Consider the following 12,914-nt stretch of genomic DNA (forward strand, 5'->3'; position numbering starts at 1 on the left):
CAATAAAGTCAAAGCGTCCTCTCTACCCTCTCACCGGGAATGGGACTGCTCCACAGACTTACTGCCCGGAGCCCTAATTCCTAAATCCCACCTATACTCCATCTCGGGACCGGAGAGGAGGGCCATCGAAGAATACATACAAACTTCGCTGAAGTCCGTAATAAGTTGGCCATCCTCGTCACTAGCCGGGGCGAGGTTCTTCTTTGTAGGTAAGAAGGACGGCTCGCTCTGGCCGTGTATAGATTATAGTGCGCTTAATGATATCATTGTAAAAAATAGTTATCCATTGCCACTCTTATCTTCCGCTTTCGAGTTGCTCCAAAAGGCAAGAATCTTCACAAAATTGGATCTGTGGAACGCACACCATCTGGTGTGGATTCGGGAGGGGGATGAGTGGAAAACAGGGTTCAACACCCCGAAGGGACATTATTAGTATTTAGTCATGCCTTTTGGGTTGACTAATGCTCCTGCGGTGTTTCAGTCATTCATAAACAAAGTACTACGTGAATATCTGAATGAATTTGTCTTTGTTAATCTTGACGATATCCTCATTTTCTCTCCTGATCTTGTCACCCACCAGCATCATGTCCGCCAAGTCCTGACGCGCCTGTTAGAGCACGGCTTGTACGTGAAGGCAGAAAAATGCGAGTTCCACACCTCCTTGGTTTCTTTTCTGGGATATATCATCTCGGAAAATCACATTATGATGGACCCCGAAAAAGTTAGCGCGGTCAAAGAATGGCCAACCCCCATGTCATGTAAAAAAGTTCAGCAGTTAGAAAGATTTGTCCAGCTCTTTTGTTCAACCAAGTACTGAATAAGCTGTGTGCACTTATGCTCACGATGATATTGTGTGATGAAATCATGCACTTATGCCCAAGTTGATATTGTTTGATGAATTTGTGATCTTGTATTTAAACAAAATGACAAAAAAAAAAAAAAAAAATAGCACTGCCTCTAGCACTACATGACAGCACCTTGGTCCAACTGGATTCACAGCAGTCTGACTACCACTTAATTATGATGTCCCATCTTGTTTGAATTCTTGCTTGTGTTGTTCTTACTCTCAAATGTAAGTCGCTTTGGATAAAAGTGTCTGCTAAATGACTGTAGAATAGAACCAATTATTTGTACCAGAGACGTTGCGATCGTTGTGATCCACTGGGCTCATACCTTACATGTCATCCTGGAGTCAGGCGTACAAAATTTGTCATTGCCCAGCGTTTTTGGTGGCCGTCCGTTGCCAAAGATGTAGTGGAATACGTCTCAGCATGCTCGGTCTGTGCCAGGGGGAAAACATTGAGGCAAGCCCAGATGGGGCTTCTCCGACCATTACCAGTACCACATCGACCTTGGTCATTCTGACAGTAGTGGACCATTTTTCTAAGATGACAAATTTCATTCCGCTGTCAAAACTACCCTTGGCTAAAGTGCGAACCATACCGTGGGCTTAGGGGGAGCCGCTTTTTTGCATTTCCTATCTTTTTTTCGCCAAGACCATGATGCCAGCTGATATTACAGCTTGCCCCACAGAACGTAGGCGTACCAATACATAATGGTTAACAACTCTTATGCAACAATAATACATAACAGGTTTTACCACTCTTTTTGCAAAGATCAACTTACATAGTTAATATTCCCCACATATCACACACGTACACAGCGATGCTTGCCATACACAATATAGTGAGCAATGATAGTTTCCAATATTGTAAATACTTAAAGCAGGTCTTACCTTAGCAGAAAAGCGACCACAGAGGCCGGGAATCAGCTGTTTTTGTTGTTTGTCCACCAGCCCATGATGTAGAGCAACGATGTCCGGATTTAATCCAGGAGGTGATAAAGGGTGCTGGGTCGAATTTTTCTAACGGAGGTCCATTGAGATCGACAAAAAGCAAAGATGAGAGGCTGGTTTCACGCAACCTATTGCGGGTCTTGCTGTCGGTGTCATTAACCGCTGAAAAACCTCTCTCACACTCAGATGAGGTAGGTAGATATGTTCTGCTTGCTGTACGGAGTTTCTCAAGTGTTTTGCCTGGTGCCGCATCTTGTAATTTCCAGTTGCGGAACTCCTCAACTGCTTCTGTAGCAGATTCTCCGAGTGTTTTAGCAAGGGCTCGTACCTCATTTTCTCCATACAGGATGAGTGTGTTACGGTCCTGTGGCAATAACCCCCAGCTGCAGACTGCAGAATGGGGCGGGGCTGGATATTGGGCGGGGTTGGACGTCCAGGGAGCGTGGCTAGACTGAGGGGCGTGGCTAGACATTAATGGATGGTTGCATTCAGAACCCCACTTGTGGACAAATGGAAGAACTACAACGGAACTTCATTAATTTATTTACAGCTGTCTGTAAAATGATTTAATCTTTCTTACATGAAAGAAAAGGCTATTCTTTATAGTATTTCAACAAATATGAGCCATAAAAAAGTAATAAATATAAATTTGTAAAATTATGATTTACTGAAATACAAATTTTTTTTGTGTGTGTAAAATTATTTAAAAAATAACCTTGACTATTGAGAGCACTTTGCTTATGAGCAGTGGGCCAGAATAAATAAACAGGTGCAGAAGTTTGATGGAGTTACAGAAAACACCTGATTGTAGCAATCTCATCAAAGTATTGTTGAACCAAATACACACACATACTTATACATTATGTATGTGTATATATATATATATATATATATATATATATATGTATATATACACACACACAAACACTGAGTTTATCCATGTGAATCTAAAAACAAAACAGAGCCTTTGCAAACATTTTTATTTCCCGTCAGTACCATTTTATTTGTAGTTAGTGAAAACGTGCACAGATTTTTAGGTTTTGTTTCTCAACACACTCGATCATGAAGTTTTCATAGTCTGCTTGACATTTGAATGTAAACATGAATGGCTCATAAACATCTTCCCAGCTGTTTTCGATGGTCCAGTCAGTTTCTCTTGTTTGTTGGATAACATCTGCTCTCTCTGGTGGATCCATGGAGAGAATTTCGGGGAGGGAGACCTTTCCTTGAAGACCATTCCTGAGGCACCACTCAGAAGCCAGTTTGGCATCCTTAAGAAATGGATGCTTCTCCAACAAAAATAAAAAAAATTTCACATAACAATAACATGAACTTGACCTGCTGAAATAAATTTAATAAGAGGAAATAAAAAATTTAACAGAATATGCTATACCAACTCATTCTCTTCCAGGTTTGTGGAAATCCTTTCCATTGCTGTTTTTTCTTTACTTTGGGGATCTTCGTTCTATATAAAACAGGGCAGGGACGGATTTTAATTACAACAGTAAAATTATTTTTTTAATGCAAGTCTGTCTTCTGTGGGGTTTTATCCTAGCTTGAGAGGCAAGGTATTGATGATGATACATTTTAAACTGCATCTCCAGTCTCCAGTCACTTAAGGAATATCAAGTTGTTATAAGCATTGCATTTTCGAATACATTTTAATTAAGTGGACTTTAAAGTGTACTTAATGTAAAAAAAACTCATCCTGATGTTACATAATTAAGATTTAGACTTACATATTGGAAAAATATTGTCTGCTTCAATGAAATTATTCAGTTATCAATGATCACAAAACAGCAGCTTTAGACAAGTTTTACCGTATAGTACAAAAGGCAACAATTGGGACAGAATTTTTTGTCCTGTTGCCTATGATGCAGACAATGGATTTTTAAAAGATGGCAAGGCAATTGTTAACCAATTGTACTTCAGACAGATCAAGATTTAATAAAAAATTATGGTTGTGAAGCAAGTCGTCTAAGATCTTTAATAGTTTGTAGTACTGAATCATACCCAGACTTCCTCCACAGTTCTGTTCTTTTTTGGTGGATCACCCTGTGAAATTAATTGCATGAAAAAGGAAATGAATTTGGTTATTGTATTTAGATGGGTTGAAAAGGAAACTGCAATAAAACAGGTTTATGGTTTTACAAAGTATTCTGAAATATATGTTTGTGTTAAACAAAAAGAGGATCAAACACATACATTAACTTCTTACCCCATCAGTTCCATCTTTTTCCCTGTGTCTTTTTCTTGATCTCGTTCCTTCCAAGCTACATAAAAAACAAGTTACCTTTCAAACTTTGAATGAAACTTCACAATATTTTTTGTATGGAGAAACAGGTAGTTGGATTAAGATTTAGAATGGTATCTGTCCAAAATTTGTCCTATTAATACTTACGGCAAAGGAAAGTGTTGAAGAAGAAGCATGCACCACCATTTCCTTATACGCCCCATGTCTAACTGTGGAAGACGAAGACATTAAACAAAAAAAGTGAAAAGAAAATATAATCAACCTGACTTGAATCACTTATTTTTACACATCTCTTGTCTACAGATATGACCACTGTAATGAAATTTAAATTATAGACTAAGAATGGATAGCGAATATATGTGTTTTATAGGTTATCTCTTTGTTGTAACAATGCTGTTTGAAAGGCCCTTTTATTTCACCTTTAAATGGTGGCATATTTAAGAGTATTTGGGTTGTGGCCATTAAAAACTTTTGCAATAATTTCTTAATGGCAAACAATTTCACAGCTATACTGACAAAAATTGGGAAAAAATTTTAATGCAAAAGGATGAACAAATTTTATTGAATGAAGGTATATCAACACACCCTACCTCACTGAAATCGAAAGTGGACCCCATGACAAAGTACAGTGCATACTGTCGAGAAGAGAAAAACAATTTTATGCTTGTAGAAATCTAATTAATAAAACTAACAAAAGATTCAAGACTCTCAAATGACCATAATCACAAACACTCCGCAGTTGTTGGACACCCCTTGTTTTGGTAAGCCCTATTAACAAGGAAACAAAAAATGTCAATTTCAACGTCTGCTCTATCGCCTTATGGACATTTTTTTCTTATTGTCTGTTACATTTGGTAGAAGGATATGTATACAGTATTTGTTTTAATTTTAGTGTAACTATGCTATTCTTGATAGCACATAATTACTAACATGAATGTCACTGGCACTGAACTGCCTCCAGGGTCCGGCTGATATCAGCTGAGAAACATGTCTGAATGAAAGATGACACATAAGTTTTGTAAATAAGGATATCCAAGAAAATTAAAAGTGTAAGCTCAAATTGGTTAAAGATTAAGAACTTGTGGATCCACCAACTTTTAACTGAACTCAGAAGAACAGGGCGATCCACAAACTTTTGAACGGGGCTGAACAGACAGTCCGAGAACTTGATTTTGACAGCGGACAAAGAAAAGTTTAGAAATAAGAAGTCACAGACCATTTAACTTGTAATGTCTTTGGCTCAGTTCAGTTGCTTAATGAATAATATCCCCATGTGGGATATCAAAATCCCAATTTCTATGGACTTAAATTTAAATCTTTAAAACACTGAGCAAAAGACAAAAGGGTGGAAATTCATGAACAAAGCCTTGACTGAACACAAATATGGCTATAAAAACCTCAGTGTTTCCATTTGGCCTTCATGTCGAAAGCCAGAGCCATTTTTGGAATCTAAAAAATATATGATCTTTTCTTGTGGTTTCATTATCTGCAAAAATGTTACCAAAGAGATTTGAAAACAGTTATAAACCTTGAAAGAAATTCTATAAAAAACATACATAGACTAATAAATGCTTCGAGTCATGTTCATCGAAGGTAAATTAAGTTACTGACACATAATGTCCAATGTCCTGGACACCACACAGGAATCAAAATTCACTGGAAATTATCCGCTTTTTCCTTGGAAGAAAAGTTGAAACCAATTAATCACAGTAGACGATTCCATTGTATGCAACTCCAGGAAAGTATGAGACCAAACATGTACCGGGAGATGCTTTGCTGCATTCTGGGATGTTGGTGGAAACCAGGTGTGAACAACATAGGTGTTTGCTGAAAAGACTTTGATGGTCTGTAAAACAGACATTTCAGATCACTGACAGTAGTTTATACATTTAAATTAAGAACAGAAAATAAGTAACTTTGTTACCTGTTCATTGGCCAACTTCTCTATGACCTTAAAGCAGCTGTTTAGGATCTGTAAAAGCAGAAAATGACAGCATGCATTAAAAATTGTTTTAAACAAAGACGATATTATGTAGGTGTATATTTCCATGATTACCATTCCCTCAACATCCTGCTGCCGTCCCAAAGTCCAAAAGTCTGATCGTGTAAGGACCTGGTTGTTCACTTTGGCAAGGTATTCATTAGGCTGTCCCCTGCTGTCAAGGGCATGTGAGACCTAAAAAAAAGCATACTTAGAAAAGCATTTTTAAAATCTGGTTTGTTTTGGCAACATCTGTTCACCATCTTTTCCTGTTTTGCAGTCAGTTCCTGTCCCCAACAAGACTGGTGGGGCTTGATCATCTCAATGAGAAGAGGAGGGGTTTCCATGTCTCCACTTTGATGTCCTAATTTACAACAAAAAACATGTCTGATATTACATATATACACATAAATATTTTATATTACATATATAAAAATATTAATAGATATAAATATAAATAAAAAAATAAATATATATAGAGATATATCTAAAATATTAGACATGTTTGAGACTTTTCATGATTACCCATAGAGATCCTTCCAAGATCATCAAAGCTAAACTCAGCTTTCCTTCCAAGGGCTTTCCTCAACTGCTCTTTTGCTTTGTTGTTTTGGTTGATATTGTAGTGGTGTATAATATTCCTCTGTAGGAAGATGTGCGCAGATGGTGTGAGCATATTAAGGAAATAGTTGTTCTTGCGCATCCTTGAGAATAATTGCTCTGCACACTGACTGTTAAGATGACCAGCTAACTCGGGAACAAGTTCAATTCTCCGTAAGAGATCTCTGCTGTCTTTACTGTTGCCTTGATGAAAAACATCAAGCAAAGCAAAATGATCTGATGATCCTGTCACTGGATGGCAGTTCTCATCCTCCTGTTCTTTCCTGTGTTTAAGCCATGGTAAATTAACCCTGAGTCTCTTTTCTCTTGCCAGTTTGATGTTTTCTGGTGACGGATGAAGTAACCTCCCTTCGTGTGGTTGAAATGGGTGATCTTCAGGGTGTCGGCAGTTGGCATGTCTTGCCAGTCCTGAAGCGTAGTCATAAACTGTAACATTTGGGATGTGCTTCCAAGATAACAGCAAGTCAGTGAAGTCTCTGGGGCTCTCAGCTCTGAGATTAAACTTGATTGAATACACAACTCCACATAGACACATTACTGCAGCCCAACCACCTAAAAAGAAAGAGGAAATTCTTAATTGAAAGTGATTGCAGGAATCTTGTGATTTGTGTTCCACATAGTATGTCACTCATTTAAAATAAATAATCAAATTCTACAGTAAATTCAAACATTTTTATATGCTGATGGACTACACACCAGATGCACCCCACACTTTCTCAAAGACTTTGTTGTATGTGGTCTTGCTGGCCATTTTCTCACGAAGACGAAGCACAAGGTCCATTTTAGAACCCTTGGTGTCCACATTGCTTGCAGAGAGCCCTTATGTCTGCCACCTACAATACCACAGCAGGAAAACCACAGGTGAGTGATTCACATTTGATTGGGAATGCTTTTCTTTTTTGTTCCTTTGAAACTCACATTTGCTTGACTTTTGAATTTACCTTTAAATTTAAAACCTCATCAGCCAGTCGCTCCTCGGTCACAAACATGTCTGTGTCTGTGAAATTGTCTGGCACATGGAGCTTTTCATGCTCTGTGTTGAACACAACATCGATCGCCTGGTTTGTGGTCCAATCCACGGTGCCCAGTTATGGTAAGTTGGACGGACAATAAAAGGGTTCTTACTTGCACCTGGAATACATGAGAAACATAAAGAAATGTACAGTAATTGAAAGATATCACAACCTGGCCTGTTCAGGATGTACCCTGCCTCTAACCTGCTGATCACTAGGGTCGGCTCCAGTTTAACCATGCTATGGATATTAATGAATGAATTAAATGTCTGGATTTGTGTTTCCATCACTGCAACGATATTTTAGCTGCGCAGACATATTAACACAGTTTTTGATTTCTGGCTAATAAAAAAGCTTCTGAAGACCTTTACAACTAGCTATTGTGTACAGTTCTCTGGGTCAGGTATTTTGGAGAACAGAAACATGAAACAAGGCATGCAGTACACATATCTATAATGGGGTTTATAGGCAATCCCACAATGTATCTTGATGACAATGTTACATGTACTTACATGGATAGAATCCACGACTGAGGATTTCCATGGTCACTGCGTCCCAGAAATCTCTTATGTTGACCTTGCCATCATGCTCCTGGGGTGGATTTGGGATTTCACTCACTAACAACAAAGAGACACACACACACACACATATATATATATATATATATATATATATATATATATATATATACATATATGTTAGATATAATATATATACATACATATGTTATATACAATATATATACATATAGATATATATATATACATACATACATACACTCAAAAAGGTGCACAGAACTGGTCCTCCAGAGCTATAACCCTGCAGCTTTAAGATGCATTCCTTCCCCAACATACCTGATTCAAATAAATAAAATAATAATTATTTAAAAAAATGCTGGTTAGCTGCCTGCAGAGCTGCATGCTGCACATGAGCAATTTCAGCCATTTGATTCAGGTGAGCTGGAGAAGGAATACATGTAAAAGTTGCTGGGTGGTAGCTCTTGATGACCAGTTATGTGCGCCTCCATATACACATATACATATATAAGGACAAGCATTTTCCTTTATAATAGAATGTCTTACATTTTGCTCCTCCTCAAAACTAACATCAGAGTTTTTTTTTACCTGGCATGCTAAAAACACCTTTCTTGTGAAGATCCATGATTACTGTTGCAGGGTGGTACCCGCAAGATATGCAGGCATAAAGATAGTTGTGATCACTGAGGGTCTCAAAAGACAGATATGCGTGCAACACCCTCTCCTTGTTGGGGAAAGACTCTCCCTCAGTTGCCTCAATAATCCCAATTACACGGCTAACAGCTGTATGGTTCTGTAAAAAGAGAAAAGAGAATATGAGTTAAAAAAAATTATACAGTTGAATCTGAAAATATCCAAATACATTGTCCTTATTTTATTATGTACTGTATGTTGCTTTTATGCTAATTAAAGTATACCTGTATTGCATTCCTCAATGTCAGGCACAAATGTAGAGACAGGAGGATATGATTATCAAAATTATGGATTCCATCTTCCCACTCCTGATAGTAGTACACCATAGAGCAACTTGGACATGTCTTTTTGTATGTTGATATGCCTAAATGCAATTGGAAAACAATATGAGCAAATGCATTATGTGAACAGTATAACAGATATCATTAAAACAAAATATTGAAATGAAAATGGTAGCTTGCATGCAAGATTCCTGACCTTGAACTATTCCACAGTATGTCAAAATCTTCGCTTTATTGGTGATCAGCTGGGGGACACTGAGTACACTGTGGTCATCACATTCCTTGCAAGTTTCTTCAGAAGAAAGTAGATGTTTAGGAAACCCAGGTGAATCCTTTGGGTTTTTAGAGTTTGCAACCAAAGTCTTGGGGAGCTCAGGCGGTATTTTTTTCTTGGACATGATATATTTCAAGACCCTTTCGATAACCTTGTCATTGACAGGATCATTCAGATTATCTGCATCTTGCACTTGGCCCTCATCAGATGAATGACAGTCTTCAGTAGTTTTAACTTTGCTAAACAGATCCTTCCTTTTCTGAAAGAGATGCCATTTGGCAACTGCCTTGTGAATGCATGGTCTTTTGGATACTGTACAAGGGCAATGCCATGTGTTTTTCTTCGTGTCATATCCGACAACAACTCTCCCAAGTCTGCTGTAATATGACACTGATGGATCATAAACAGAGACATGGAGCTTTGTCTGTGGTCCTCCGATGTTAAGAAGAAGAACCGACAGGGGCGCATTTTCCACTGTTGCTTCTTTCTGTTTTTTCAAAAGTTCATTTCTGCGTTTTTCTCCAAACCAGTGATTTTCCACCATTACATCCAGCTCCTCTTCAGTCAAAATAACCTCTGGCTCAGTGACAGGACGGCAAAAGGACAAAGACAAAATATGGTGGCATTCAAATGGTAAGATACCACTTCGGAATGCAAAGTCTGCATTTAAAGTGCACTGATCGACTTCACAAACCGACCTCTGTGTTTGTGACCAAGTGTTTTTCATAACATGGACTGGTGTTGTCTGGCCACTGAAATATTTCTCCACAGCAAAGATTCCTCTCTTAGAATCTACACATTGTGATCGAAGATAATGGTCTCCAGAAATTATACTTGAACAGTCCGTGTGTTTTCTTTGGATGTGTTTTCTTAGATTTTTTTTCATTAATTGCAAATGACATTGGTCACAATTAACTGTGACTCTTTTCTTTGCTTGACAATCAGCAATGTCTGCAGAATTCCTTTCAAGCAGAGAGGGTGTTTGTTGGACAGAAATCTCTGTAAGATGGCTTTCTTCATTTAACTGCGGTTGTTCTGCATGTTGCAGAGAACATTTAAGTTCCTGCTGTGGTTCTTTGTCGCATTTTTCAAGGGTTTGAGCCAATGGTTTAGTCACTGCAAAACCTTCTTGGAGAACTCCCGTTGAACTTTCCAGTGCATTGTGATGGGAAAGATGTTTCAGTAATTGCTCTCGTCTGATCAAAGTAGCTTGACAATAGCAACAGTGGAAGTGTGTGACTGAACGACATTTCAAGCCACATTTAATAATGGTAAACTCTGTAAGAAAGTAGAAGAAATACTGTATGCCAAAGAATAATTTGCCAAAATATTTATAGAAATGCATACCTTTACTGTGAGAAAAGTTATGGCATATAACATTTGTTAAGATAATTTACAATAACAATTGTTTCAAGCTATGAAGAATTCCCAAATATGACCAAAAAAATTGTAAAGTTATCTAAAAATATTTTAAATGTGATTTTGTGCTCTTAACAGATTACCTTCATGTTTCACTGTAGCATGATTTTTCATGTGGTTAGTCACAGAATGACTTTCTGTTGTCTTGTAACAGCAGAAAGGACATAAAAAGAATGGTGCATCTGAAGACTTGAGAGGCAAAAGTTCCTCTCCGGTCTTAATAATGGTATGGTGTCTGTGGAGAAAATAAAAACACACAATACGCCTTTTTAAAACAACTTGCATAGACTAATCTTAACTGGTTGATATAGAGATGCGCAGATGACTTATTTTTTCACTCGCAACCGCTTCTTAAAATCTCCCCCTGCCTGCTACCCGCCAGCACAAACGATTTTTTACCAATTTTCAAAACCGCACCCGCCGACCATCCGCAGAATATGTTTTAGGTCTATTTAAGATGCCTCTGCTATTTGGAAATGGCCGGGTTTTCCCGTGATAATAAAGTTCATAAGATTTAAGAATGATCTAAAGATCTTACCAACAATCGAGATCAGCAGGCACATCGTTAATGACCGCTGATTCAGCTCACGTTGTATTTAACAGGTGCATTAAATCAGCAACTTATGCAGGCAGTTGGGTTACCCCGTGGCAAGTTAATGGCAGGCAGAATTTACCCTGTAAGGGAGCAGGCGCACAGCAGTGCATGGAGAAACATGAAGCGCGCACTAGCCTGGCGCGCGGGGAAAGGGGGTCGAGGTGATGGCCGATGAGGGTCTGTCACCGATGAGGAGTGATCTGGAAATGGGGAGAGTCTGACTCCGGAGAGGCCCAAGTCCACCAGCCAGAGAGGGACCCTCAGCATCACCCCAAACCTCCACAGAGAGACAGATCCACCGCCAGCACGCGGCGCATCTCACCTGTCGGCCGACACTTGTGTTCTGCACCTGCAGACGCTGATCGCCCTTTAAAAGGAAAAGCTGCGTTGTATTCTGAGCATGCTGAATGTGCCGTTAGATTGTAGTAAATGCCATGATTATGCACACTTTTGCTCCTAATAGTGTCTCTTGTTTCTTTCTGTGGCTAGTCTTCTCCTGGATCAGAGCGCTACGAGCCGCAGAGCCTTCCTGAAACATGCAGCTTCAACATAAGTTTTTATTGTTATATTAGCCTACAGCAAAATAAATAAGTCAATTTTGCAGTTGATTGCCTGATAAAAAAAAGTGATTTTCTTTCGTTCTTTCCTTTACGTTTGGAATAACATTTAAAATAGTTTATTTGAGTGCTTCAACTGCAACCCGCCCGAATGGAATTAAAACCTTAATTTTTCGACATGCAATCTGTGCATCTCTAATATCCACAACTTAAAACCAGATAGCAGCATAACTCAGTTTGAAGTTAACAGTATGAAACATGCTAGCAGCAAAACGTTAGCACTTAAAACTTGTCCACACCATCTCAGAGCAGAAATTATCACAAAAGAAGCATTTTTACCGTACACAAGTCTGTATTACTGTATTAATACAGTATGTGTTAACTGAATTTCCCTATGGGATTAATAAAGTCTTTTTCATTTAATTTAATTCATTTTATTACCTTCCCTCTTTTCGATTCATACTCCTTCCTCGAGAATTAGCGGGATCTGCTACAAAATGGTCATGCAGGAGTAAGGAGATGGATAATCCAATCAAAACGTAGCGTGGGCGGAGCTGGACGTCCAACCCCGCCCAATATCCAGCCCCGCCCCGTTCTGCAGTCTGCAGCTAGGACCCTCTCTCCTGTGGCCAATAGTGCTTGTTGAGGGGTTTCAACAAATAGACGAGATCTGATTCTGGCATTCGCGTTGAGAAATTGTCTATCACAGACTGATAAAACTGGCCCCGGTTGATCTTTCCACTGCTCCCGACTAGTTCGACATCCTTAAACAGCCCTTGTGCAATGCGCTGCTCGGCCTTCACTGCTGATTTACCTCCACTCACTTTCATGGCCTTCAGTATATCAATGCACTGTTGAATATGGCGACTAGCATCCACAATATCCATATTTCTTT

The 12,914-nt window shown here is 38.7% G+C and overlaps 1 pseudogene; it reads right to left on the bottom strand.

Moving 5' to 3' along the window:
* Nucleotides 1-2,716: 2,716 nt before the first annotated feature.
* On the bottom strand, nucleotides 2,717-12,634 carry LOC121648359 (annotated as a pseudogene).
* Nucleotides 12,635-12,914: the final 280 nt, after the last annotated feature.

Source organism: Melanotaenia boesemani, chromosome 11 (assembly GCF_017639745.1).
Source record: "Melanotaenia boesemani isolate fMelBoe1 chromosome 11, fMelBoe1.pri, whole genome shotgun sequence".
Classification (NCBI taxonomy): Eukaryota; Metazoa; Chordata; class Actinopteri; order Atheriniformes; family Melanotaeniidae; genus Melanotaenia; species Melanotaenia boesemani.